Source organism: Oryx dammah, unplaced genomic scaffold (assembly GCF_014754425.2).
Source record: "Oryx dammah isolate SB20612 unplaced genomic scaffold, SCBI_Odam_1.1 HiC_scaffold_2, whole genome shotgun sequence".
Classification (NCBI taxonomy): Eukaryota; Metazoa; Chordata; class Mammalia; order Artiodactyla; family Bovidae; genus Oryx; species Oryx dammah.
The window spans coordinates 170,177,869-170,204,011 of NW_024070186.1; the positions used below are offsets into that span (position 1 = coordinate 170,177,869).

Below are 26,143 nucleotides of genomic sequence, written 5' to 3' on the forward strand. Positions count from 1 at the left end.
ACATCATTGAAAGAGAAGGGGCAACCCGCGGAGTGGGAAGAGATATTTCATAATACATATATTTAACAAAATTCTTCTCCAGGATATATAAAGGTCTCATATAAAGCCAATATGATTAAATGGACAAAAGCCTTGACACAGACTTCACAAAAGAGAAATACAAATGGTATACATAGATATGGATATGGATTTATTAGGAAGGAATGATGCTAAAGCTGAAACTCCAGTACTTTGGCCACCTCATGCAAAGAGTTGACTCATTGGAAAAGACTCTGATGCTGGGAGGGATTGGGGGCAGGAGAAGAAGGGGACGACAGAGGATGAGATGGCTGGATGGTATCACCGACTCGATGGACGTGAGTCTGAGTGAACTCCGGGAGTTGGTGATGGACAGGGAGGCCTGGCGTGCTGTGATTCATGGGGTCGCAAAGAGTCGGACACGACTGAGCGACTGAACTGAACTGAGAGCTGTGCAAATGAAAACCACAGTAAAGTATTATCGCAGCTAGAATGGACGCATGGAGAAAGAAAACATCAGTTACATCAAGGATATAGAGCGGTTGGTGGACATGTAAACTGTATATTACATGTAATATAAAACCATTTTAGAAAACTGTTTGCTTAACCCTAAGTGTCAGCAATTCCACTTCTAGTATTTACTCAACAGGAATATATACATATGTTCTTTGGAAGATGATGTATTAATTTAAATGATACGAAATTGCCATTTTTTTGTAGGTACTATCAGCAATTTCAGTCTACTGGAATGTTCATAGTAGCATTGCTGGTTATAGGGAAAGACTGGAAACTGTCCCAATGCCCATTTACAGTTGAATGTTCTAATTGTGACGTGTCACACAGTGGAAAACAGCCGTGAGAATGAACAGGCTACAGCTGCATGTAAGAACATGCACAACCTCACAAAAATAACATTGTACGAAGGCAGCCAGCCCCAGAAGAGTACATACTATATAATTCCACTTATATAAAGTACAAAAACAGGCACAACTAGTCTGTGATGTTAGAAATCAGGGTAGCAGTTATCCTTCCTGTGGAACAAGGAAACAGAAGGGAAACAGAAAGCAGGAGTCTGAGGGTGTTGTTTGGTTTCCTAGTGCTTGTTGCATGGGTGTGTTCAGTTTGTCAACACTCAGCAGATTGTACACTTATGTGCACATTTTTTGTATGTATATTACATTAAAATTAAAAGTTAAAAAATAAAAATCCTAAACCTAACTTCAATCTTAATATCATTGGCTTCTTTCTCTCTTTTCTCCTATTCTTACTTATATATTCTTTCTCCTTGATTCCTGAAATATCTATTTACTCACTACCTCAGTCCTAAATGTATGAACTGATTTCAGGATTACACCCCAGTACCTCTGCTAACAACAAACATGAAATCCTAAATTTCGTTGTAGCTCATTTTGTTGTTACATATTCCATTGAAGGTGGATTATTATGACTGTGTTTAAAAGTTTCTTAGATTCTTTTCCTTCTTTTGTGATTTTATCAGTTTGATAATTAGGTTCATTTCTTTTTGCTTTTATAAAATTTTAATTTGTTGCCAACCTTTATTGATTTAATTTCATTTTTTTAAATATGCAAAAATGACGATAGTCCGCAGAACTGTATAAAAAGGATACTCAGATAAGACTGTTCCTTCTGTTCTTCTCTCCTGCTCACACTTATCCTTTTGCTTTTTTTCATTATTATTCTTTGCACATTATTGTTATTGAAATAGGTAACAGATTTCATAGTGTACCATTTTTTATACTTTCATATCATTTGGATAGATTTTCTTGGAACTCAGTTGGGAACAAATCAAGCATGACCATTTTGAAGAAACTTTTTGAAGAGGTGGTTCAACTTCCCAAGGAAAAGAAATATTTCAATTTGCAGGGAAATCAATAGTCTTTACAGCCTTGATTTCTGTTAACACATTTCCCAATATTTAGCATTATCTATCAATTTATCTAAGCCCAAGCTACATTTTAATTTAACGAGGGCATTTACTTTTCAGTAATGTTGTTTATTGGGAGATAAAGCCCATGTAAAAAACATTTTCCAAGTAGTTCACACATATTTATATTGTACTTGTATAAGCAAACCTTTATCTTCTTTTCTCTCAGTTATTTTCACTGGAAATTGTAGGTAAGAAGAATGGAATAGGCACCTGGGTTTATTGGCGGCTTCTTATAATGGGGGCACTGTACTGGGTGTTGCACTTGCATTACTTCATTAAACCCTCCCTGCAGTTGTGCTAGAGAGGTAAGAGTTAGCTCTCCTATTTTACAAATAAGGAACTTACCTTGCTGTTGTTGTTGTTCAGTTGCCCAGTCATGTCTGACTCTTTGTGGCCTGTGACCCCATGGACTGCATCACGCCAGGCTTCCATGTCCCTCACCATCTCCGGGAGTTTGCCCAAATTCATGTTCTTTCCATCAGTGATGCCATCTCATCCTCTAACACCTTCTTCTTCTTCTCCTTCCCTCAATCTTTCCCAGCATCAAGGACTTTTCCAGTGAGTCGTCTGGGTGCATCAAATGACCAAAATACTGGAGCTTCAGCTTCAGCATCAGTCCTTCTAGTGAATATTCGGAGTTGATCTCCCTTAAGATTGACTGGTTTGATCTCCTTGTTGTCCAAGGGACTTTCAGGAGCTTTCTCCAGCACCACGGTTCAAAGGCATCAATTCTTCGGCATTCTGCCTTCTCTGTGGTCCAGCTCTCACAACCCTGTGTGACCACTGGGAAGATTGTAGCCTTGAGTATACGGACCTTTGTTGGCAGAGTCGTGTCTCTGCTTTTCAACACACTGTCTAGGTTTGTCATCGCTTTCCTGCCAAGAAGCAGTCGTCTTCTGATTTCATGGCTGCAGTCAACCATCCGCAGTGATTTTGGAAGAAGGAAAAGGAAATCTGTCACTACTTCGTTTTCCCCTTCTATTTGCCATGCAGTAATGGAGCCGGATGCCATGATCTTAGTTTTTTTTAATATTTAGTCTTAAGCCAGCTCTTTCACTCTCTCCTTCACCTTCATCAAGAGTCTCTTTAGTTCCTCTTCACTATCTGCCTTCAGTTCAGTTCAGTTCAGTCGCTCAGTCGTGTCCGACTCTTTGCAACCCCATGAATCACAGCATGCCAAGCCTCCCTGTCCATCACCAACTCCCAGAGTTCACTCAGACTCACGTCCATTGAGTCACTGATGCCATCCAGCCATCTCATCCTCTGTCGTCCCCTTCTCCTCCTGCCCCCAATCCATCCCAGCATCAGAGTCTTTTCCAATGAGTCAACTCTTTGCATGAGGTGGCCAGAGTACTGGAGTTTCAGCTTTAGCATCATTCCTTCCAAAGAAATCCCAGGGCTGATCTCCTTCAGAATGGACTGGTTGGATCTCCTTACAGTCCAAGGGACTCTCAAGAGTCTTCTCCAACACCACAGTTCAAAAGCATCAATTCTTTGGCGCTCAGTTTTCTTCACAGTCCAACTCTCACATCTATACATGACCACAGGAAAAACCATAGCCTTAACTAGACAGACTTTAGTCAGCAAAGTAATGTCTCTGCTTTTGAATATGCTATCTAGGTTGGTCATAACTTTCCTTCCAAGGATTAAGTGTCTTTTAATTTCATGGCTGCAGTCACCACCTGCAGTGATTTTGGAGCCCCCCAAAATAAAGTCTGACACTGTTTCCTCTGTTTCCCCATCTATTTCCCATGAAGTGATGGGACCACATGCCATGATCTTCGTTTTCTGAATGTTGAGCTTTAAGCCAACTTTGTCACTCTCCTCTTTCACTTTCATCAAGAGGCTCTTTAGTTCCTCTTCACTTTCTGCCATAAGGGTGGTGTCATCTGCATATCTGAGGTTATTGATGTTTCTCCCGCCAATCTTGATTCCAGCTTGTGTTTCCTTCAGTCCAGCATTTCTCATGATGTACTCTGCATAGAAGTTAAATAAGCAGGGTGACAATATGCAGCCTTGACGCACTCCTTTTCCTATTTGGAACCAGTCTGGTGTTCTATGTTGTTCCACTTTCTGCCTTACTATTACCTTATTAATATTTGGAAATTTCCCAAAGTTAAATGCTTGGAAGTGGCAGGTTGAGATTTGTCTCAACCCCGATCTTGATGACTTCAATGAATTAGTTATGGGACTTAGTTATGGGCATCTTTCCTATTTTTAGAGTTGTTGCTCTGTTGCTAAGTTGTGTCTGACTCTTTGTGACCCCATGAACTGTAGCACGCCAAGCTTTTTTCCTTCACTATTTCCCGGAGTTTGCTCAAATTCATGTCCATTGAGTTGCTGGTGCTATCTAACCATCTCTTCCTCTGCCTTCCATCATTCCCACCATTAGGGTCCTTTCCAAGAACTGACTCTCCGGATCAGATTTTAAGAGTTTAATCATTTTTAGTTGAGGTTTAGGATTGATTTCTGTATGAAAAAGAAGAAAACTGAAGACAAAAATAAGATTTTGAATTATGTCTTCTTTTCTTTTCAAGTTTCAGGTTTGAGATTTTAGCACTTTTTTCCAGTCTAAAAAAGATCAGGCTCTTGCTCCCTTGGCTAAAAATATAGTTTTTATGGTAACTGCTGATCTTTTGTCCCAGTACTGAGTTTCCTTTAAGTTAAGGATGTATCTAGTATGAGTAAGTTGTCAGTTTAGATAATTTAATTGCTTGAGGTAGTACCCTAAAGTCTAATCGCTACCACCGTTTGAGGATAGATCACGTGGTCAGTAGAAGAAAACCACAGGAAAATGACTTGTGATCTGGTCCTCTTCCTCCATCTTTGTTGCCTTGGAGAACTTGCAGTTAGCTGCTAGTTGTCTGTTCCTCCTTCCTGCCTCATAGCTGCCAGACCATCTTTCCACACACACATGTGACACCCTTGCCCACTGTGAAGAGACTCCACATTGTCTTTAGGATAAACCCCAAACACCTTACGGACTCTGAAGTCCTTTTATGGCCCAGACCTTGCCCAGCCTCCCCGCCTTCTCGTGCCCCTGTACGCTGCACTCCAAGCTCCGCTGAGCCTCTGGCGCTCTCCTGTACCTTGTGTGCCCCTCTTGGGACTCTCTCCTGTGCAGGTTGTTCTGTCTGCCTTCTTGTACATGTTCTCCCCTCTCGACTGCACAGCCTTGTTTGTGTGGCACCATCTTCTAACACTCCTCCTCCTTGTCCTGCACCATAAAACAACTTTCATCCAACTAGATGACTCAGAGTCAACTGCTCTTGGTCATTCTAAACCATGAAATGGTTAGCAGTCTCTGCCTTGAGTATTAAACCTGAGTTTGTGAGTATTCTCAGTTCTGGTATACTTTGTTATACAAAATACTCAGTGTTAACTGTTTTTTTTAGGTACTATTTTGTAATTTAACCTTCTTTGAATGTTTTGCTTTTAATTGACAAGAGGCTTAGTTTTTCTGCAGTTAGAGCCATTTGTTTCTAATTCTCCTTCCCCATAGTTGAAGGTAAGAAGTAGAGCATAATAACTTTGAAGGAAGAAATTGTGATAATACTTGCTTTCTGTGCCAAACAGAGCAGCTGTTTCCAAGTGTGCATGTCAAAAATTCACAAGAATAGGATGGCATATTATTCTCTGATTGTGTAAATTAAAAGATACCCTAAGGTTTTTATTTGGTTGTTGGCTAACACTTTATTTTGAAAAAATTCAATAATCCTGAAAAGCTGAAAGAATTATATACGAAATATAACAAATACCTAAATTCTATATTAACATTTTTCTGTATATCCTCTGTTCATTTACCAATCCTATCACATTTTTCATGTACTTCAAAAATAATTGTGGATGTTAATACACTTCAACTCTAAACACTTCAGAATGAGCATCATTATGAAAAGTTCAGTAGTGATTTACATTTTCTAATACAAAATGCATATTTATACATGGGTGTGATGAAATGCACAGATCTAAAGTACACCATTATGGCTCAGTGATAAAGAATCTGCCTGTCAAGCAGGAGACATGGGTTTGATCCCTGGGTTGGAAATATCTCCTAGAGAAGGATATGACAACCCACTCCAGTATTCTTGCCTGGGAAATTCCATGAAATTCCATGAACCTGGCAGGCTGCAGTCCATGGGGTCAAAGAGAGTCAGACACAGCTTAATGACCAAACAACAGCAGCAAAGTACACCATTAGGTGAGTTTTTTCATACACATAGTATCTTAGACCCTTCCCAATCAGGATACAGAGTGTTGCCATCACCCCAGAAAGTTTTTTCATGCCTCTTCCCAGTCAGTCTTCACCCCAGCCCGTCAGAGACAATCACTGTTCTGGTTTTGTTCACCACAGATGAAGTTTGTCTTTTGGGGCATTTTGTATAAATGAAATCATAAAATAGGTACTCTTTTTCAGACTTTTTGCACTTAGGATTCACAGTATGTATCAGTACTTCATTCTTTTTTATTGCTTAGTAATTTTCCAGTCTGTGCTGCAAAATTCGTTTATCCGTTTTCCTTTTAATGGACACCTGAGCTGTTTCCAGTTTGGGGCTGTTATGAATAAAGCTGCTATGAATATTCTTGTATAAATATTTATTTCTTTATATATATGGGAGAAAATTGCTGGATATTTGTTACATTTTATAAAAAAGTATACCTTTTTCAAAAGTGGCTGTACATTTTGCACCCCAAAAATGTATGAGAGTTCTAGTTGGGCCACATCCTCACCAACATATGGCAAAGTTAGTCTTTTTAACCATTCTAGTGAGAATGCAGTTGGTGTCTCATGGTGGTGGTAATTTGCAGTTTTATGATAGCTAATGATATTGAGCAGTTTTCAATGTATTTATTAGCTGTTTGTGTGAAAGGTTTTTTCCAAATCTTTTGTGCATTTTTCTAAGAATTTTATAGTGTACTCATATAAAGGTAAAGGTATATATACAGTAAAGGCAGAAGATCAGTCACTTTATAAAGTTAGCTGGAAGGTTAAGACAAAAGTTGTAAAATCATCTATATCCACAATAAGCAGTTAAGAGACATATGAAGCAAAAAGATGTAAAATACAAGGTAAAAACACTAAGTGTGGGGGGTGGTGGTGGGGAATAAAAATGAAGGGTTGTTAAAATGAGTTTGAACTTAAAAGATAAGCAACAACAACAAAAGAGATAAGCAGCTTAAAATAATTACGTGTGTGTATATACATATAAAACTTCACGGTAAGCACAAATTAAAATTGATAATAGATGCTCTGTGCTTAGTCGCTCAGTCGTGTCTGACTTTGTGACCTCGTGGACTGCAGCGTGCCAGGTTCCTCTGTCAACAGGGATTCCCCAAGTAAGAATACCGGAGTTGCCATGCCCTCCTCCTATAACAGATGCACACACAAAACAGAAAAGAACCTGAACATAATGCTAAGCAGTCATCAAACCACAAAAGAACAAAAGAAAAAAGGAACCAAAAAAGAATACAAAAAAGACCACAACCCCCAAAACAATTAACACAATGGCAAAAAGTACATACATCAATAATTACTTTAAATGTAAATGGGCTAAATGCTCCAATCAAAAGACACAGAACACTGAATGGCTAAAAAAACAAGACACACACACACACACAAACTGCCTACAAGAGACTTCAGATCTAAAGACAATCACAGAGAGAAGTGAGGGAATGAGGAAAGGTATTCCATGGAAGTGAAAATGAAAAGATAGCAGGGATAGTGATATTTATATCAGAAAAAAATAGACTTTAAAACAAAGACTGTAAGAAGAGACAAAAAAGGATGTTACATAAGATCAAGGGATCAATCCAAGACAAACTTATAAAAATTGTAAAAATATCGCACCCAAAATAGGAGAACCTATTCATGAGGCAAATATTAACAGACATAAAGGGAGAAAATGACAGTAAAACAATAGTAGGGGACTTTAATACTCCCATTTACCTCAATGGACAGATCATAATGACAGAATATCAATAAGGAAACACTTGCCTAAAACACACATTAATAACCAAATGTACTTAGCATTTGGTCATTAATAGAAAATTGGGTGGTATAGAACATTCCACCCAAAAGCAGCAGAATATACATTCATTTCATGTGCACATGGGCCACTCTCCAGGTTGTATCATATGCTGAGCCACAAAACAACCATTGGCAAATTTGAGAAAACTGAAATCATAGTAACCATCTTTTCTGACCACAAATACTATGAGACTAGAAATCAATTACGAGAAAAAACTGCAAAAACACAACAAACACACACACATACTAACACGTGGAGGCTAAACAATAAGCCACTAAAACACCAAAATGGATCACTGAAGAAATCAAAGAGGAATTTTAAAATATCTCGGCGACAAAGGGAAACAGAAACGTAACAGTCCAAAATCTACAGGATGAGAAAAGCAGTTCTAAGAAGGACATTTACAGCAATACCAGCCTACCTCAGAAGAACAAGAAAAATCTCAAACACACCATCTTAACCTCACACCTAACTAGAAAAACACAAACAAAACCCAAAGTTAGCAAAAGACAAGAAATAAATGAAAGACAAAACAGGCCAAAAGAAAAATAGAAAAGATCAATGCAACTAAGAGCTGGTTCTTTGAGAAGATAAACAAAATTGATAAACTTTCATCTAGTCTCATAAAGAAAAAAAAAGAGAGGAGACCTAAATCAATAAAATCAAACAAAAAAGGAGAAATTATGATCAATATCACGAATATAAAAAGGATCATATGAAATGACTATGAAGAATTACATGCCAATAAAATGAACAACCTAGAAGAAATATATTTACAAACTCCTAGAAATACACCATCTCCCAAGAAGGAATATAGAAGAAAAAGAAAGTATGCAGACTGATTACCAGGAAAGAAAATAAATCAGTAATAATAAAACTCCCAACAAATAAAAGTCCAGGACCAGACAGTTTCACAGGTGAATTCTACCAAACATTTAAAGAAGAGTTAATACCTACTCTCCTGAAATTGTTCTAAAAATACTGCAAAGGAAGGATTGCTTCTGAACTCATTTTACCAGGCCAGAATCACCTCAATACCAAAACTAGATGAACGTAACACACATACACACACACATATTACAGGCCAACATCACTCACGATCACAGATGTAAAACTCAACAAAATATTACCAAACTGAATTTAACAATACATTAAAAAGGACCATACCATGATTAAGTATAATTTATTCCAGGGATGTAAGGCTCGTGAACTCCCTGACGTTCAAGCTGGTTTTAGAAAAGGCAGAGGAACCAGAGAGCAAATTGCCAACATCCGCTGGATCATGGAAAAAGCAAGAGAGTTCCAGAAAAACATCTATTTCTGCTTTACTGACTATGCCAAAGCCTTTGACTGTGTGGATCACAATAAACTGTGGAAAATTCTGAAAGAGATGGGAATACCAGACCACCTGACCTGCCTCTTGAGAAACCTGTATGCAGGTCAGGAACCAACAGTTAGAACTGGACATGGAACAACAGACTGGTTCCAAATAGGAAAAGGAGTCCGTCAAGGCTGTATATTGTCACCCTGCTTATTTAACTTCTATGCAGAGTACATCATGAGAAACGCTGGGCTGGAAGAAGCACAAGCTGGAATCAAGATTGCCGGGAGAAATATCAATAACCTCAGATATGCAGATACCACCACCCTTATGGCAGAAAGTGAAGAAGAACTAAAGAGCCTGTTGATGAAAGTGAAAGAGGAGAGTGACAAAGTTGGCTTAAAGCTCAACATTCAGAAAACGAAGATCATGGCATGTGGTCCCATCACTTCATGGGAAATAGATGGGGAAACAGTGTCAAACTTTATTTTGGGGGGCTCCAAAATCACTGCAGATGGTGATTGCAGCCATGAAATTAAAAGACGCTTACTCCTTGGAAGAAAAGTTATGACCAACCTAGATAGCATATTCAAAAGCAGAGAGATTACTTTGCCAACAAAAGTCCATCTAGTCAAGGCTATGGTTTTTCCAGTAGTCATGTATGGATGTGAGTTGGACTATGAAGAAGGCTGAGTGCCGAAGAATTGATGCTTTTGAACTGTGATGTTGGAGAAGACTCTTGAGAGTCCCTTGGACTGTAAGGAGATCCAACCAGTCCATTCTGAAGGAGATCAGCCCTGGGATTTCTTTGGAAGGAATGATGCTAAAGCTGAAACTCCAATACTTTGGCCACCTCATGCAAAGAGTTGACTCAGTGGAAAAGACTCTGATGTTGGGAGGGATTGGGGGCAGGAGGAAAAGGGGACGACCGAGGCTGAGATGGCTGGATGGCATCACGGACTCGATGGACATGAGTCTGAGTGAAATCCGGGAGTTGGTGATGGACAGGGAGGCCTGGCGTGCTGTGATTCATGGGGTCGCAAAGAGTCGGACACGACTGAGCGACTGAACTGAACTGAAGGCTGGTTCAGTATCACAAATCAATCAATGAGATACACCACAGTAACAAACTGAAGAATAAAAATCGTGATCTTCTCAACAGATGCAGAAAAACCTACTGACAAAATTCAACATCCATTCATGGTAAAAACTCAACAGAGTTGAGGGTACAAAGGGAACATAACTAAACATCATAAAAGCTACATTTGATAAGCCCACAGCTAACCTTATACTCAATGGTGAAAAGCTGAAAGCCTTTCTTGTAAGATCAAGAATAAGACAAGGATGCCCAGTCTCACTACTTTTATTCAACACAGTATTGAAAAAGTTCAACACACAGCAATCAGATAAGGGAAAAAAAATAAAAGAAATCCAAATTGGAAAGGAAAAAGTAAAACCATCACTGTTTGCAGATGACATGATACTATATACAGGAAATCCTAGAAATGTCATCAAAAAACCACTAGAGCTCCATCAATGAATTTGGTAAAGTTGCAGGATATAAAATTATAATACAAATAAGTTTGATGAATTTCTGTACACTAACAACAACCTATCAGAAAGAAATAAAGAAAACAATCCCATACCTAGGAATAAATCTAAAGAGGTAAAAGACCTGTACTCAGAAAATGATAAAGAAATTGAAAGAAACTGAAGACAACACAAATCGATGGCAAGATATACTGTGCTCATGAATTAGAAAAATCAGTATTGTTAAAATGACCATACTACCCAAGGCAATCCACAGATTCGATGAAATTCCTATCAAAATACCAACGGCATTTTTCACAGAACCAGGACAACTACATTTAAAAGTCTGTATGGAAACACAAAAAACCCTGAATTGCCAAAACAATCTAAAGAAAGAACAAAATTGGAGGTATACTCCCTATTCAAACTATACTACAGAGATGCAGTAATCAAAACATTACAGTACTGGCACAAAAACAAACACACAGATAAATGGAACAGAACAGACAGCCCAGAAATGAACTCACATTTATATGGTCAATTAAACTACCACAAGGAGGCTAGAATATAGAAAGGGGAAAAGACAGTCTCTTCAATGAATGGTGTTGGGGAAACTGGACAGCTGCATGCAGAAGAATCAACCTGGACCACTTTCTTACACTATATACAAAAATAAATTCAAAATGGACTAAAGATTTAAATGTTATACCTGAAACTATAAAATTAGAAGAAAATATATGCAGTCTGCTCTTTGACACAGGTCTTGGTAATATTATTGGACATGTCTCCTTAGGCAAGGGCAACAGGAGCAAAAGTAAACAAGAGGGGTTAACATCAAGCGAGAAAGCTTTCACACAACAAAGGGAACTTTCAACAAAATAAAAATTCTGCCTATGGAATGGGAGAAGATACTTGCAAATAATGTATCTGATTAGGGGTTAATATCCAAAATATACAAAGAATTCATACAATTCAACATTAAAAAACAACCCAGGGACTGTCCTGACAGTCCAGTGGTTCCAATGCAGGGGGCACAGGTTTGATTCCTGGTTGAGAAGATACTACATGTCACACAGCATGGCAAAAAGATAAAACAACAACAACAAAATAACCGAAGAAAAACATGGACAGAGGACCTGAATATACGTTTTTTTCCAAAGAACATATGCAGTGGCCAATAGACACATGAAAAGATACTCAACACTCCTTGTCAGGAGGGAAATGGAAATCAAAGCCACAATGAGATATCACCACCCATTTGTCCAGAATGGCTATTATCAAAAAAACAACAAACAATAAGCATTGGTGAGGATGTGGAAAAAAAGGAACTCAAGTACTGTACACTGATAGTGGGAATGTAAGCTGGTGTTGCCACTGCAGAAAACAGCACGGAGTTCTTCAAAAAATTAAAAACAGAACTACCATATGATCCAACAATTCCATTCCTGTGTATTTACCCAGAGAAAATGAAAACACTAATTCAAAAAGATATATGAACTCCTATGGTCATTGCAGCATTATTTACATAACTAAGATATAGAAGCAACTTAAGTGCCCATTAAAAAAATGACTGTATAAAGAAGATATAGTACACGCACACACAGGAATATTATTCAGTCATAAAAAAAAAAAAACACTGCCCTTTGTGGCAATATGGATGAACTTACAGGGTATTATGCACAGTGAAATGAATCAGAGAAACACAAATACTATAAGATTTCATTACATGTGGAATCTAAAAAACAAAACAAATGAACAAAACACAACAAAAGAGAAACACAGTCATACAGAGAACAATCAGGTGGTTGTCAGAGGGTAAATGGTGGGGGATGAGAGAAACAGTAGGTAAGGGAGACTAAGAGGTACTAAGTCCCCATTACAAAATGAATGAGTCACAGATGTGGAACATAAAGTGTAGGGAATGGAGTCAATAATTATGTAACATTTTGTATGGTGGCAAATGGTTAGTACACCTTGTACGGTGATCACTCTGAAACATACGGAAATACTGAATTACTATATTGTGCACCAGGAACTAACCTAGTGGTGTAGGTCAATTATACTTCAAAAAAACTCATAGAAAAAGAGCCCAGATTTGTGATTAACAGAGGTCAGGGTAGGGGAAGAGGCACTGGATGAAGGTAGTCTAAAGGTACAAACTTCGACTTGTAAGATAAATAAGAACTAGGGATGTAATGTGCAACATGATAAATATAATTAGCACTGCTCTATGTTATACATGGAACTTAAGAGAATAATTCCTAAGAGTTCTCAAGAGGAAAAAATTTTTTTCTATTTCTCTCATTTTGCATCTATATGGGATGATGGATGTTTACTAAACTTATTGTGGTTATACATTTCATGAAGTATGTAATTCAAATCATCATGCTGAACAGCTTAAACTTACACTGTGAATTTATTTTTTACAGTGGTATCAGTGATTTTGAAACGATGTGAATTTAAGAATTAAATATATAAGAAAACATACTGTAGATGATGGGAGGAGGGTCTCACTGTTGGAGAATGGTGTAACAATATGGAAAGGGGGGCTCTCTGGTGGTGCAGTGGATAGGAATCTGTCTGCCAACGCAGGGGGCATAGGTTCGAGCCTGGTCTGGGAAGATCCTACATGCTGTGGGGCAGCTGGGCCCATGCACCACAACTACTGAGCCTGCATGCCTTGGAGCCCATGCATCACAACTACTAAAGCCCGTGCGCCTACAGCCTGTGCTCTGCAACAGAAAAGCCACCTCAGTGAGAAGGCTGCACACTGCCACTAGGGAGTAGCCCACATTCGCCACAACCAAAGAGAAAGCCCTCACCGAAGTGAAGACCCAGCACAGCCAAAAATAAACTAAATTTTTAATAAAAGTTCTTAAAAAAAGGAAAGGGAGAAGACTAAACTGAACCTGTGATGCTGGTGGGAATGGAGACAGCCGTGGGGATGCCTAATTTTTAATATATACAGTGACAGACAAGGTGGGACTTAGGTTGGCACAAATGTAACTGTGGCTTCGGACCGTGAATTTTAAATCATTATAACTAGGCTTAAACATATCTTTATTAATCAAAATAGGAACCATTACAATCAACACATTTCTGCCAATGAGAAATAAGTTTGCTTATTCTTGTAGTGTAAAAATCCATGTTTTGGGATTCGACAAACTCTTAAAAAGCATTTTCTGCCTTCTGTTGTTTGTGGAACAATTTCCCTGCAAAAAGTTGTTGAGATGCTTGAAGAAGTGGTAGTTGGTTGGTGAGAGATCAGGTGAATCTGGTGGATGAGGCAAAACTTCGTAGTCCAATTTGTTCAACTTTTGCAATGTGTGGTGGTGAAATGTGTGATCTGGCATTGTGGAGAACTGGGTCCTTTCTGTTAATCAATGCCGGTTGCAGGCATTGCAGTTCCTGGCACATCTCATGGATTTGCTGAGCATACTTCTCAAATGTAATGGATTCTCCAGGATTCAGAAAGCTGTAGTGGATAAGACAGGCAGCAGACCTCCAAGCAGTGACCGTGACCTTTTTTGGTGCAAGTTTGGCTGTAGGAAGTGCTTTGGAGCATCATCTTAGTCCAATCACTGAGCTGGTTGTCGTGACTGTCGTGTAAAATCCACATTTTGTTGCATATCACAATCTGATCAAGAAATGGCTTGCTGTTGTTGCATAGAATAACAGAAGACCACACTTCAAAATGATTCTTCTAAACTGTAGTCATCTCATGAGGCACTCACTTATCCAGTTTTCTGACCTTTCCAATTTGCTTCAAGTGCCAAACGACCATAGAATGGTCAACACTGAGTTCTTTGGCAACTTCTCATGTAGTTGTAAGAGGATCACCTTCAATGATCCTCTCAATTGGTCACTATCAACTTCTGATGGCAGGCCACTGTGCTCCTCCATCTTCAGGGTTCTGGTCTCCTTTACAAAACTTCTAGAACACCACTGAACTGTATATTCGTTAACAGTTCCTGGAGCAAATGCACTGTTGACGTTTCAAGTTGTCTCTGCCGCTTTACGACCCATTTTGAACTCAAATAAGAAAATTTCTCGAAACTGCTTTTTGCCTAACATCATTTCCCTAGTCTAAAATAAATATAAAATAAGCAGTAAGTAATAAGTCATTAACAAAAAAACATAAAGCGAGAAATGTGTATTAAAATAATGCATAACATAACCACATATTTTAAAATGTACTCAGGTATTAAATGGCAATTTCAACAATGCAAAAACCATAATTACTTTTGCACCAGCTTAATATTAATTACAAGATTACAAAGAGAAAGCTGAGAAGACAGAGCATCATTTCTGTGATCTTCCTGCCAAAGGGGAACAACCTGGTCTAATCATGAGGAGACAAGAGATGAACCCAGATGGAGTGTCATTCCACAAAATAATTGACCCGTATTCTTCAAAAACCTTATAAAAGATGAAAAAAGAAAAAGTACAGGGCTACAGAAAAGATTCCATTTTAAAGGAGACTAAGAGACCAGACAACCAAACGCAACATGTTATCCTGGACTGTACTGTGAAACAGGGAAAATTCACCATATTTCTTTTGCTACAAAGGATACCATTGGAATGACTGGCTTGATTTGAATAAGGTCTGGGATTGGTCAATAGTGCTGTATCAATGTTAATTTCTGATTTAAATAATTGTACTTCATTTAAATGAGAATATCTTTACTTTTAGGAAACACGTGCCTAAGTGTTTACAGGTAAAAAAGCAACACATCTGCAACCTACTCTCACATGTTCAGGGAAACACATTATGCATAGATATGGAAAGAGAATGAAAAAGCAAGTTTAATTAAGACATTAACACTTGAGGAATCTGGATGGAGGGTATAAAGGATTTGTATTATTTTTTGTAACTTTAAGTCAGAAATTATTTCAAAATAAAGTTTAAAAACAGCCCACTGTACATATTAAGGCTGTGCCTTTCAGTGTATGCAACACAAAACATGACTCAACTTTAAAAAATTTTAATGACAAAAATTTTTCAAATAGATAAAATGCTGTGAATACTGTCAAACATTGCCAATAAAAGTATAAATTGGTATCATGTTTCTAGAGAGTCCCTGGAAACATGTTAAAGAAGCCAGAAAGAGATCTAAATTCTTTGGCCCTGTAATTCAATATTTATGACTCTATTCTAAAGAAATATTCTGGAATAAATATAGAAGTAAAATGACTTATGTGCAGTGCTATTCATCTTACCATTAACTATAGCAGCAAAGCCCAGGACATGATCTTAAAAGTTAATCAATAAGGAGTGATTAAATTATGGCAAGTATATAATGATATATTGTACAGCCACTGAAATAATGGCTTCAAAATAAAAAAAATAATTACTGGATGTTTACAGTGAGCCAACACTGAGTCGGACACAACACAGAATCGGACACGACTGAGCGACAAACACTAACACAAACTACAGTGAGCCAAAGAAGTAAAAATGTTGATTTCATTTCAGAGGAATATTTAATAACATGGAAGAATGTATACTATGAAGATGAGGGGAGAAAAGGGGGCCATAAAAATGGATACTCAGTATGGTCTCCATTTTGTTTTTCTAAAAATTCTATGAATGAAAAAAAAGTTTAGGAGAAAATATTGAGCGATAGGACTTACTAATTTTATTAATACATGCTATGCTTTTTATCCTCCCAAATTTCAAAAGTGGTCTAAATTATGCATTATATTTATGATTGAAAAAACTAAGCCTTATTAATAAAATATCTTTTATATTAAAATATCTTGAATTGGTTATCCAAGCTGCTTCCTCATAATAGCAGTTTCTATGTAATTCACTTAAATTTTAAGGTACTGTAATTCTAGATAAGCAAATAGAGACTTCTATAAAAAGGAGCAAGACAACCATTGAAAAAATACTTATTACAGTTATAAAGAATTTCTACAGATTCTAAATGGGAAAGAAATGAGTGTTTTATTTCATCAGACCTGTCAGCAAATCATTGTATTCTGACTCTTTGCAAAATAGGTATTTCCTTACCTCATATAATTCTGCTATTGTTCTAGGAAATGACTCATATATTAAACACTATCGTCATTCTCTATGATTTTGGCAAATAAATTATGCCTGATATTTCTTTAAAAACATTAAAAATGAATCCACTTAAAAAGAATTAACAAGATTTTTTAAAAATGCTTCCATTATACATTATGGAGGATTGTACCCAGCTTGAGTGTCTAAGGGGCAGATGACACACCTACCACCAACCCCATAGCCACAATTCAGTAAAGCAGTCTAGTAAAGCTAATTAGAGGAAAAATATCTTAACGAGAAGGCTGGAATATAAGAACAAGCATCCCAGAATTTTTAGCTACAAAATTGACTTACAATAAGAGAACTTTTACCATTTCACAAATTGAAACTCTCTTGTTTACAGTGTAAACATATTTTGACAAACTACTCAGAGAGATGATGACATTTTAGGCATACTATATTTGTTGTTGTTCTTCAGTCTCTAAGTCATGTCTGACTCTGTGACCCCACAGACTATAGCATGTCAAGCTCCCCTGTCCTTCACTATCTCCCGGGGTTTGCTCGAATTCATGTCTATTGAGTAGGTGATGCTATCTAACCATCTCATCCTCTGCTGCCCCCTTCTCCTTTTGCCTTCAATCTTTCCCAACATCAATGTCTTTTCCAATGAGTTGGCTCTTCCCATCAGGTGGTCAAAGTATTGGAGCTTCATCTTCAGCATCAGTCCTTCCAGTGAATATTCAGGGTTTTCCTTTAGGATGGACTGGTTTGATCTCCCTGCAGCCCAACGGACTCTCAAGAGTCTTCTCCAGCACCACAATTCGAAAGCATCAATTCTTCAGTGTTCAGCCTTCTTTATGGTCCAACTCTCACATCTGTACATGACTACTGGCAAAACCATAGCTTTAACTGTACTTTGCTAGCAACTTGATATCTCTGCTTTTCAATACACTGTCTTGGTTGGTCATAGCTTTTCTTCCAAGGAGCAAGAGTCTTTTAGTTTTGTGGCTGCAGTCACCATCCACAGTGATTTTGGAGCCCAAGAAAATAAAATCTATCACTGTTTCCACTTTTCCCCCATCTGTTTGCCATGAAGCAATGGGACTAGATGCATGATCTTCGTTTTTGAATGTTGGATTATAAGCCAGTTTTTTCACTATGCTCTTTGACCTTCAACAAGAGGCTTTTTATTTTATCTTCACTTTCTGCCATTAGGGTGGTATTATCTGCATATCTGAAGTTGTTGATATTTTTCCCAGAAATCTTGATCCTAGCTTAGGATTCATCCAGTCTGGCATTTCTCATGATGTACTCTACATATAGGTGCCCAATATGCTACTGGGAAGAGTGGAGAACAATTACTAATAGCTCCAGAAAGAATGAACAGGCTGGGCCAAAGCAGAAATGACGCTCAGCTGTGGATGTGTCTGGTGGTGAAAGTAGTCTTATGCTGTAAAGAATAATAAATATTGCATAGAAACCTGGCAAGTTAGGTCCATGAATCAAGTTAAATTAGAGGTGGTCAAGCAGGAGATGGCAAGAGGGAACACCATCTTAGGAATCAGTGAACTAAAATGGATGGGAATGGATGAATTTAATTCATATGACCATTATATCTACTACTGTGGGCAAGAATCCCTTAGGAGAAATGGAGTGGCCCTTATATTCAACAAAAGAGTCCGAAATGCAACACCTGGGTGCTATCTCAAAAACAAGAGAATGATCTCGGTTCGTTTCCAAGGCAAACCACTCAACATCACAGTAATTCAAGTCTATACCCCAACCACTAATGCCGAAGCAGCTGAAGTTGACCAGTTCTATGAAGACCAACAAGACCTTCTACAACTAACACCAAAAGAAGATGTCCTTTTCATCGTACAGGGCATAATATATAAATGAGACTAAATCTCACTTTAACGCCTTTATTCCTGTAAACAGAAACAATTCAATAATAATAATTATTACAGACATTGAGGACTGACTGTATGTTAAGACACTATGGGGCTTCTTCCTTCCTTGGCGGCTTGGTGGTAAAGAATCCTCTTGCCAATGCAGGAAACATGGGTTTGATCCTTCATCTAGGAAGATCCTACATGCCACAGAGTAACAAAGCCCATGTGCAACAACTACTGAATCTGTGCTCTAAAGCCCTGGAACTGCAACTACTGAAGCCTGCACACCCTAAAGCCTGTGCTCCACAACCAGAGAAGTCACTGCAATGAGAAGCCGATGCACAGCAACTAGACAGCAGCCCCTGCTCTCCACAAGCAGAGAAAAGAACGAAGCAACGAAGACCCAGCACAACCAAAAATAAATAAATAAATAAATAAATTCAGAAAGACATAACGCTAAGAACTCCATTTCATTTCATTCCCTCAAACCACCACAACAGATAATGATATTTATGTTACTTCTATCCCAACTTATAGATGAAGAACCCAAAACAGTGGTAAGGTAATTGGCTGGGATTCTTAAACTCAGAGCTGTCTGCACCCAAATTCCCTGGTCTCAGCCAGGATACATCTGAAGACTTTACATGCTGCTGCTGCTGCTAAGTCGCTTCAGTCATGTCCGACTCTGTGCGACCCCATAGACAGAAGCCCACCAGGCTCCCTAGTGCCTGGGATTCTCCAGGCAAAAACACTGGAGTGGGTTGTCATTTCCTTCTCCAATGCATCAAAGTGAAAAGTCAAAGTGAAATCGCTCAGTCGTGTCCAACTGTTAGAGATCCCATGGACTGCAGCCTACCAGGCTCCTCCATCCATGGGATTTTCCAGGCAAGAGTACTGGAGTGGGGTGCCACTGCCTTCTCCAAAGACTTTACATGACCTAACTAATTAAGGAATACATTAACAAATGGAATTAAAATGTATTTTAACCATTTTAAATGTCTAAGAGTGAGGATCTGGTTAACTTAACTGTATCTGATACACTTATTTGACAGGATATGCAATGATTAAACTGATGTTTATAAAATATTAAAAATTGACAAAAAAAAAACTATGAAAACAAACCCAGGAAACAAATTTATATAAATGACACCACATTTTAAGACCAAACTAGCCGACACAGAAAAGATTAAGGAGATAATAAAAAATTTAACTGTGCTACCTGAGTACATTTGAGTATTTACAGTGGTATCTGAGTGGGAATACATATTAACTTGTTTCTCCTCTTCTTTCTCATCAATTTGCCGTAGTATATACCACTGCCATTTTTATAATGAATCAGTTCAGTTCAGTCACTCAGTCGTGTCTGACTGCAACCCCATGAATTGCAGCACGCCAGGCCTCCCTGTCCATCAACAACTCCCGGAGTTCACTCAAACTCATGTCCATCGAGTTGGTGATGCCATCCAGCCATCTCATCCTCTGTCGTCCCCTTCTCCTCCTGTCCCCAATCCCTCCCAGCATCAGAGTCTTTTCCAATGGGTCAACTCTTCGCATGAGGTGGCCAAAGTACTGCAGTTTCAGCTTTAGCATCAGTCATTCCAAAGAACACTCAGGATTGATCTTCTTTAGGATGGACTGGTTGGATCTCCTTGTAGTCCAAGGGACTCTCAAGAGTCTTCTCCAACGCCACACTTCAAAAGCATCAATTCTTCGGCACTCAGCTTTCTTCACAGTCCAACTCTCACGTCCATACATGACCACAGGAAAAACCATAGCCTTGACTAGACGGACCTTTGTTGGCAAAGTAATCTCTCTGCTTTTCAATATGCTATCTAGGTTGGTCGTAACTTTCCTTCCAAGGATTAAGCGTCTTTTAATTTCATGGCTGTAGTCACCACCTGCAGTGATTTTGGAGCCCCCCAAAATAAAGTCTGACACTGTTTCCCCTGTTTCCCCATCTATTTCCCATGAAGTGATGGGACCACATGCCATGATCTTCGTTTTCTGAATGTTGAGCTTTAAGCCAACTTTTTCACTCTCCTCTTTCACTTTCATCAAGAGGCTCTTTAGTTCCTCTTCACTTTCTGCCATAAGGGTGGTGTCATCCACATATCTGAGGTTATTGATGTTTCTCTTGGCAATCTTGATTCCAGCTTGTGCTTCTTCCAGCCCAGCGTTTCTCATGATGTACTCTGCATAGAAGTTAAATAAGCAGGGTGACAATATACAGGCTTGACATACTTCTTTTCCTATTTGGAACCAGTCTGTTGTTCCATGTCCAGTTTTAACTGTTGGTTCCTGACCTGCATACAGGAGGCAGGTCAGGTGGTCTGGTATTCCCATCTCTTTCAGAATTTTCCACAGTTTATTGTGATCCATACAGACAAAAGCTTTGAGCATAGTCAATAAAGCAGAAATAGATGTTTTTCTGGAACTCTCTTGCTTTTCTGATGATTCAGTGGATGTTGGCAATTTGATCTCTGGTTCCTCTGCCTTTTCTAAAACCAGGTTGAACACGAGAAAGTTCACAGTTCACACATTGCTGAAGCCTGGCTCGGAGAATTTTGAGCATTACTTTTCTAGCATGTGAGATGAATGCAATTGTGCGGTACTTTGAGCATTCTTTGGCATTGCCTTTCTTTGGAACTGGAATGAAAACTGACCTTTTCCAGTCCTGTGGCCACTGCTGAGTTTTCCAAATCTGCTGGCATATTGAGTGCAGCACTTTCACAGCATCATCTTTCAGGATTTGAAACAGCTCAACTGGAATGCCATCACCTCCACTAGCTTTGTTTGTAGTGATGCTTTCCAAGGCCCACTTGACTTCACATTCCAGGATGTCTGGCTCTAGGTGAGTGATCACACCATCATGATTATCTGGGTCGTGAAGTTCTTTTTTGTACAGTTCTTCTGTGTATTCTTGCCACCTCTTCTTAACATATTCTACTTCTGTTAGGTCCATACCATTTCTGTCCTTTATCGAGCCCATCTTTGCATGAAATGTTCCCTTGGTATCTCTAATTTTCTTGAAGAGATCTCTAGTCTTCCCCATTCTGTTCTTTTCCTCTATTTCTTTGCATTGATCGCTGAAGAAGGCTTGCTTATCTCTTCTTGCTATTCTTTGGAACTCTGCATTCAGATGCTTTCCTTTTCTCCTTTGCTTTTCACTTTTCTTTTCACAGCTATTTGTAAGGCCTCCCCAGACAGCCATTTTGCTTTTTTGCATTTCTTTTCTATGGGGATGGTCTTCAACCCTGTCTCCTGTACAATGTCACGAACTTCCATCCATAGTTCATCAGGCACTCTATCAGATCTAGTCCCTTAAATCTATTTCTCACTTCCACTGTATAATCATAAGGGATTTGACTTAGGTCATACCTGAATGGTCTAGTGGTTTTCCCTACTTTCTTCAATTTAAGTCTGAATTTGGCAATAAGGAGCTCATGATCTGAGCCACAGTCAGCTCCTGGTCTTGTTTTTGCTGACTGTATAGAGCTTCTCCATCTTTGGCTGCAAAATGCAAAACCAAGAAAATGCAAAGAATATAATCAGTCTGATTGTGGTGTTGACCATCTGGTGATGACCATGTGTAGAGTCTTCTCTTGTGTTGTTGAAGAGGGTGTTTGCTATGACCAGTACGTTCTCTTGACAAAACTCTGTTAGCCTTTGCCCTGCTTCATTCTGTATTCGAAGGCCAAATTTGCCTGTTACCCCAGTTGTTTCTTGACTTCCTACTTTTGCATTCCAGTCCCCTATAATGAAAAGGACATTTTTTTTGCGTGTTTTTTCTAAAAGGTCTTGTAGGTCTTCATAGAACCATTCAACTTCAGCTTCTTCAGCATTACTGGCTGGGGCATAGACTTGGATAACCGTGATATTGAATGGTCTGCCTTGGAAATGAACAGAGATCATTCTGTCGTTTTTGAGATTGCATCCAAGTACTGCATTTCGGACTCTCTTGTTGACCATGATGGCTACTCCATTTCTTCTAAGGGATTCCTGCCCACATTAGTAAATATAATGGTCATCTGAGTTAAATTCACCCATTCCAGTCCATTTTAGTTTGTTGATTCCTAGAATGTCGACGTTCACTCTTGCCATCTCCTGTTTGACCACTTCCAATTTGCCTTGATTCTTGGACCGAACATTCCAGGTTCCTATGCAATATTGCTCTTTACAGTATCCACCTTGCTTCTGTCATCAGTCACATCCACAACTGGGTATTGTTTTTGCTTTGGCTCCATCCCTTCATTCTTTCTGGAGTTTTTCTCCACTGACCTCCAGTAGCATTTGGGCACCTACCGACCTGGGGAGTTCCTCTTTCAGTATCCTATCATTTTGCTTTTTCATACTGTTCATGGGGTTCTCAAGGCAAGAATACTGAAGTGGTATTATAATGAATAGTCAAATTATTTTGAAAAGTGCTAATAAGTAGCCAAGCAGTGTGCATGTGCACACACACACACACACACACACACAAACCAAAGAAAATGCAAAACCAAGAATGAGAAGTGCAAACAATGACTGGCAATAGAAGCCCTTCTCTTAAACCTGATACCGGCTTTTTAGCTATGGATGGCCACCATGGTTTCTTTCCCAGTGTTGTGTTTGTTGTGCTTTAAATTTTGCTCCTAGATACTATTTTTAGAAACATGAAGTAGTTCTGTTTAAAAAAAAAAAAAAAAAAAACCTTAGAGAACACTACTTACATGTGAACTTAAGAAGAGTTAGGAAATTTCAAAGAGAAGGGTGAGAACTTCTAACAAAGAAAAGACAAATGGGGAAAAAAATAGGAAATAGGGCAAATTTACCAAAGGCACTGTCAAGCAGAAACATTTTCTTAAGTCACAATGTTAGAGACTATACACAGAATACAAATATAAACAAAAAAATTAGGAGGAAAATAAGAAGTGGGAATACTAGATGTACTATGAACATTTTACACATACACATAAGCATAAATTTAATAAGGAAGGATAAGAAACCTTGGGAAACACCATGACAAAGTACATCTCTGTTTTTATTAGACTACGCACAATTTTCAAGTGAACCAATATAAAAAGACTGGGAAAAAAGAATATTCTAGAAAAAAATCTTAAAATAACAGGGCAAATTCTTGAACACAAAGATCTGTAAAGCACTAAATTGTGTATAATTAAATACATACAGCTCAGAATGATATTAATGTTCCCAGTAATCAACCATTCTTTTTCAGAATGAGGCTCTTAACCACTTCACCACATTCATAATAGCATAGAACTTCATGAGCATCACACAATCGGAATAGATGAATATACTCTAGGGCTCAAGTGGGAACTTCTCCTTCCCAGAGTTTGGAGCTAGTGCTGTGAGCCAGAGTGGGGAAAACGTAGGTTTCTTAAAGTATGTGCTAGCTCAGTGACAGAAATTTTCAGTCACAAATGGCAATATATATATATACACTTACGCACTGAAACAAATTAAAGATAACATTATACTGCTTAGCAATAACACAGAAGCCCTCTTTTTAGCATTTTGAAAATAATATTTTCAAAAATATATGATGAAAATTAAGCCAACTTTCTTCGATGTTTCTATATTTGGTTGATCTGTTTCCATAGCAAACACAACCCCAATAACACTTACCAACGGCTGTGGAATGAACTAAACTCAAGGATTACTTCTTTCCCCCTTTGTAACCCTGGCATTTAGCACATCATCCCACACTTAATAAATCTGCTACATCAATAAACAATAATCATAAAACCAATTAGGTCAAAACGCATCCACTGACAAGATGGTAATGTAACAGCAATCTATTCTTTTTTCTTTAAGATATCCATACACACTTCAGTGGCCATAACATACAGGCACAAATAAACTCATTCTTAGAGGCTTCTAGCAGTTTCTACAAAAATACATCTTAATCTGAATTGATGCACAATGAACTGTCTTTCAAAGAGGTTTTCAACTTATGCTTGACATAAATTAAAACATAACTTTCCACCTCAGTGACAACTAATTAAGAAAGGGTTATCAGAAGTCTACAAAATCATAGCAAAGCAGAATAGAAAGCAGCATTTAGGTCATAAGTCAGAGTACAAACAAAATGAAATTTGAGGACTATTTCACTGGCAACATTGTTAGAAATAAATTTATGCATAAGATCTTCACAATAAAAACTAGAAAACTTTGCTGAGAGAAATGAAGGAACAACTATGTAAGTGGAGAGCTACTATACTGATGGACTAGAATTAAGCCCAAATTAATCTATAGATTCAACACAATCTCAATCATGTTCCTTCTAGATACTTTTTTTCTTTTAAAACAAGCTGATTCTAAAACAGAAATGGAATGTAAAGGAACTAGGACATCCAGAGCAATATTAAAAGAGGAGAACAAAGTTGGAGGAGTTACCCTACCTGATTTCATGACTGACTGTAAAGCTACAGTCATCAGGACAGGACTGGCAAAAGGATTAAGAAATAGATCAGTGGCGCTGAATGAAGCACACAGACACAGACCCACATTTAAATGATCACTGGATTTTAAACAAAGATGCCAAAGCATTCCCATTAGGAATGGAAGACTTCTCAACAGGCATTGCTGAAACAACCTGAAATCTACTGGGAAAAGATAAGTCTCGACCCTGGCCTCATACTGGACATCAAAGTCCACATGAAGTGCACCGTGGACATAAACATAAAATCAAAAATGATAAAACTTGTAGAAGAGCATAAAGGAAAATACTTCCATGGCTTGGGGGTAGGCAAAGGTTTCTGAGGAGAGAGAAAACCATCATCATAAAAAACTGAAAAATTAGACTTCATCAAAAATAAAGCCTTTTGCTCATCAAACCACATTTTAAGAAAATGAAAAAGTAAGCCACAGACTGGGAGAACATACTTGCAAAACACATATTTCAAGCATATTAAGCATATATAAAGAATTCCAACAATCTCATAATAAAAAGACAAACAACCAGGTTAAAAATAGACAGATGTGCTTCAGGCAATACTACGGTGTTTTAAGTCATATTTAGAATCAGGCCTAAGCAGGGCTGACTATCATCTCAGAGCACACCTGGGCTAAGAGACAGGCAGTGCACTGCGGTGAAGGAAAGTGGGAAGGAGAGGCATGAACAATTTGTTCTCAAAACAAGGACATTTTAAACAGATTCTGAGCTCCAAGTTGATATGCACAGATGCCTCCAACTTATTTTGAAACGTGAAAAAAAGACTGATGGCTGGAAGAAGACAGATGAGTACACAAGAGATAAAACAGGCACGGAGAAATACTAATGGTAGCACTTGATGCGAGAGTTGGATAATAAAGAAAGCTGAGCACCAAAGAACTGATGCTTTTGAACTGTGGTGTTGGAGAAGACTCTTGAGAGTCCCTTGGACTGCAAGGAGA

General features: G+C 38.3%; 1 protein-coding gene and 1 long non-coding RNA gene across 7 annotated transcripts in view; both read left to right on the plus strand.

Moving 5' to 3' along the window:
• Positions 1-26,143, plus strand: part of MRTFB (myocardin related transcription factor B) — a 292,145-nt gene that overhangs the window by 177,598 nt on the left and 88,404 nt on the right. The window lies entirely within an intron of this gene.
• Positions 1,077-10,630, plus strand: LOC120874949. Its single transcript, XR_005723775.1, has 3 exons — positions 1,077-1,088; positions 7,626-7,631; positions 10,551-10,630. It is a non-coding gene; the product is annotated as an uncharacterized LOC120874949 (long non-coding RNA).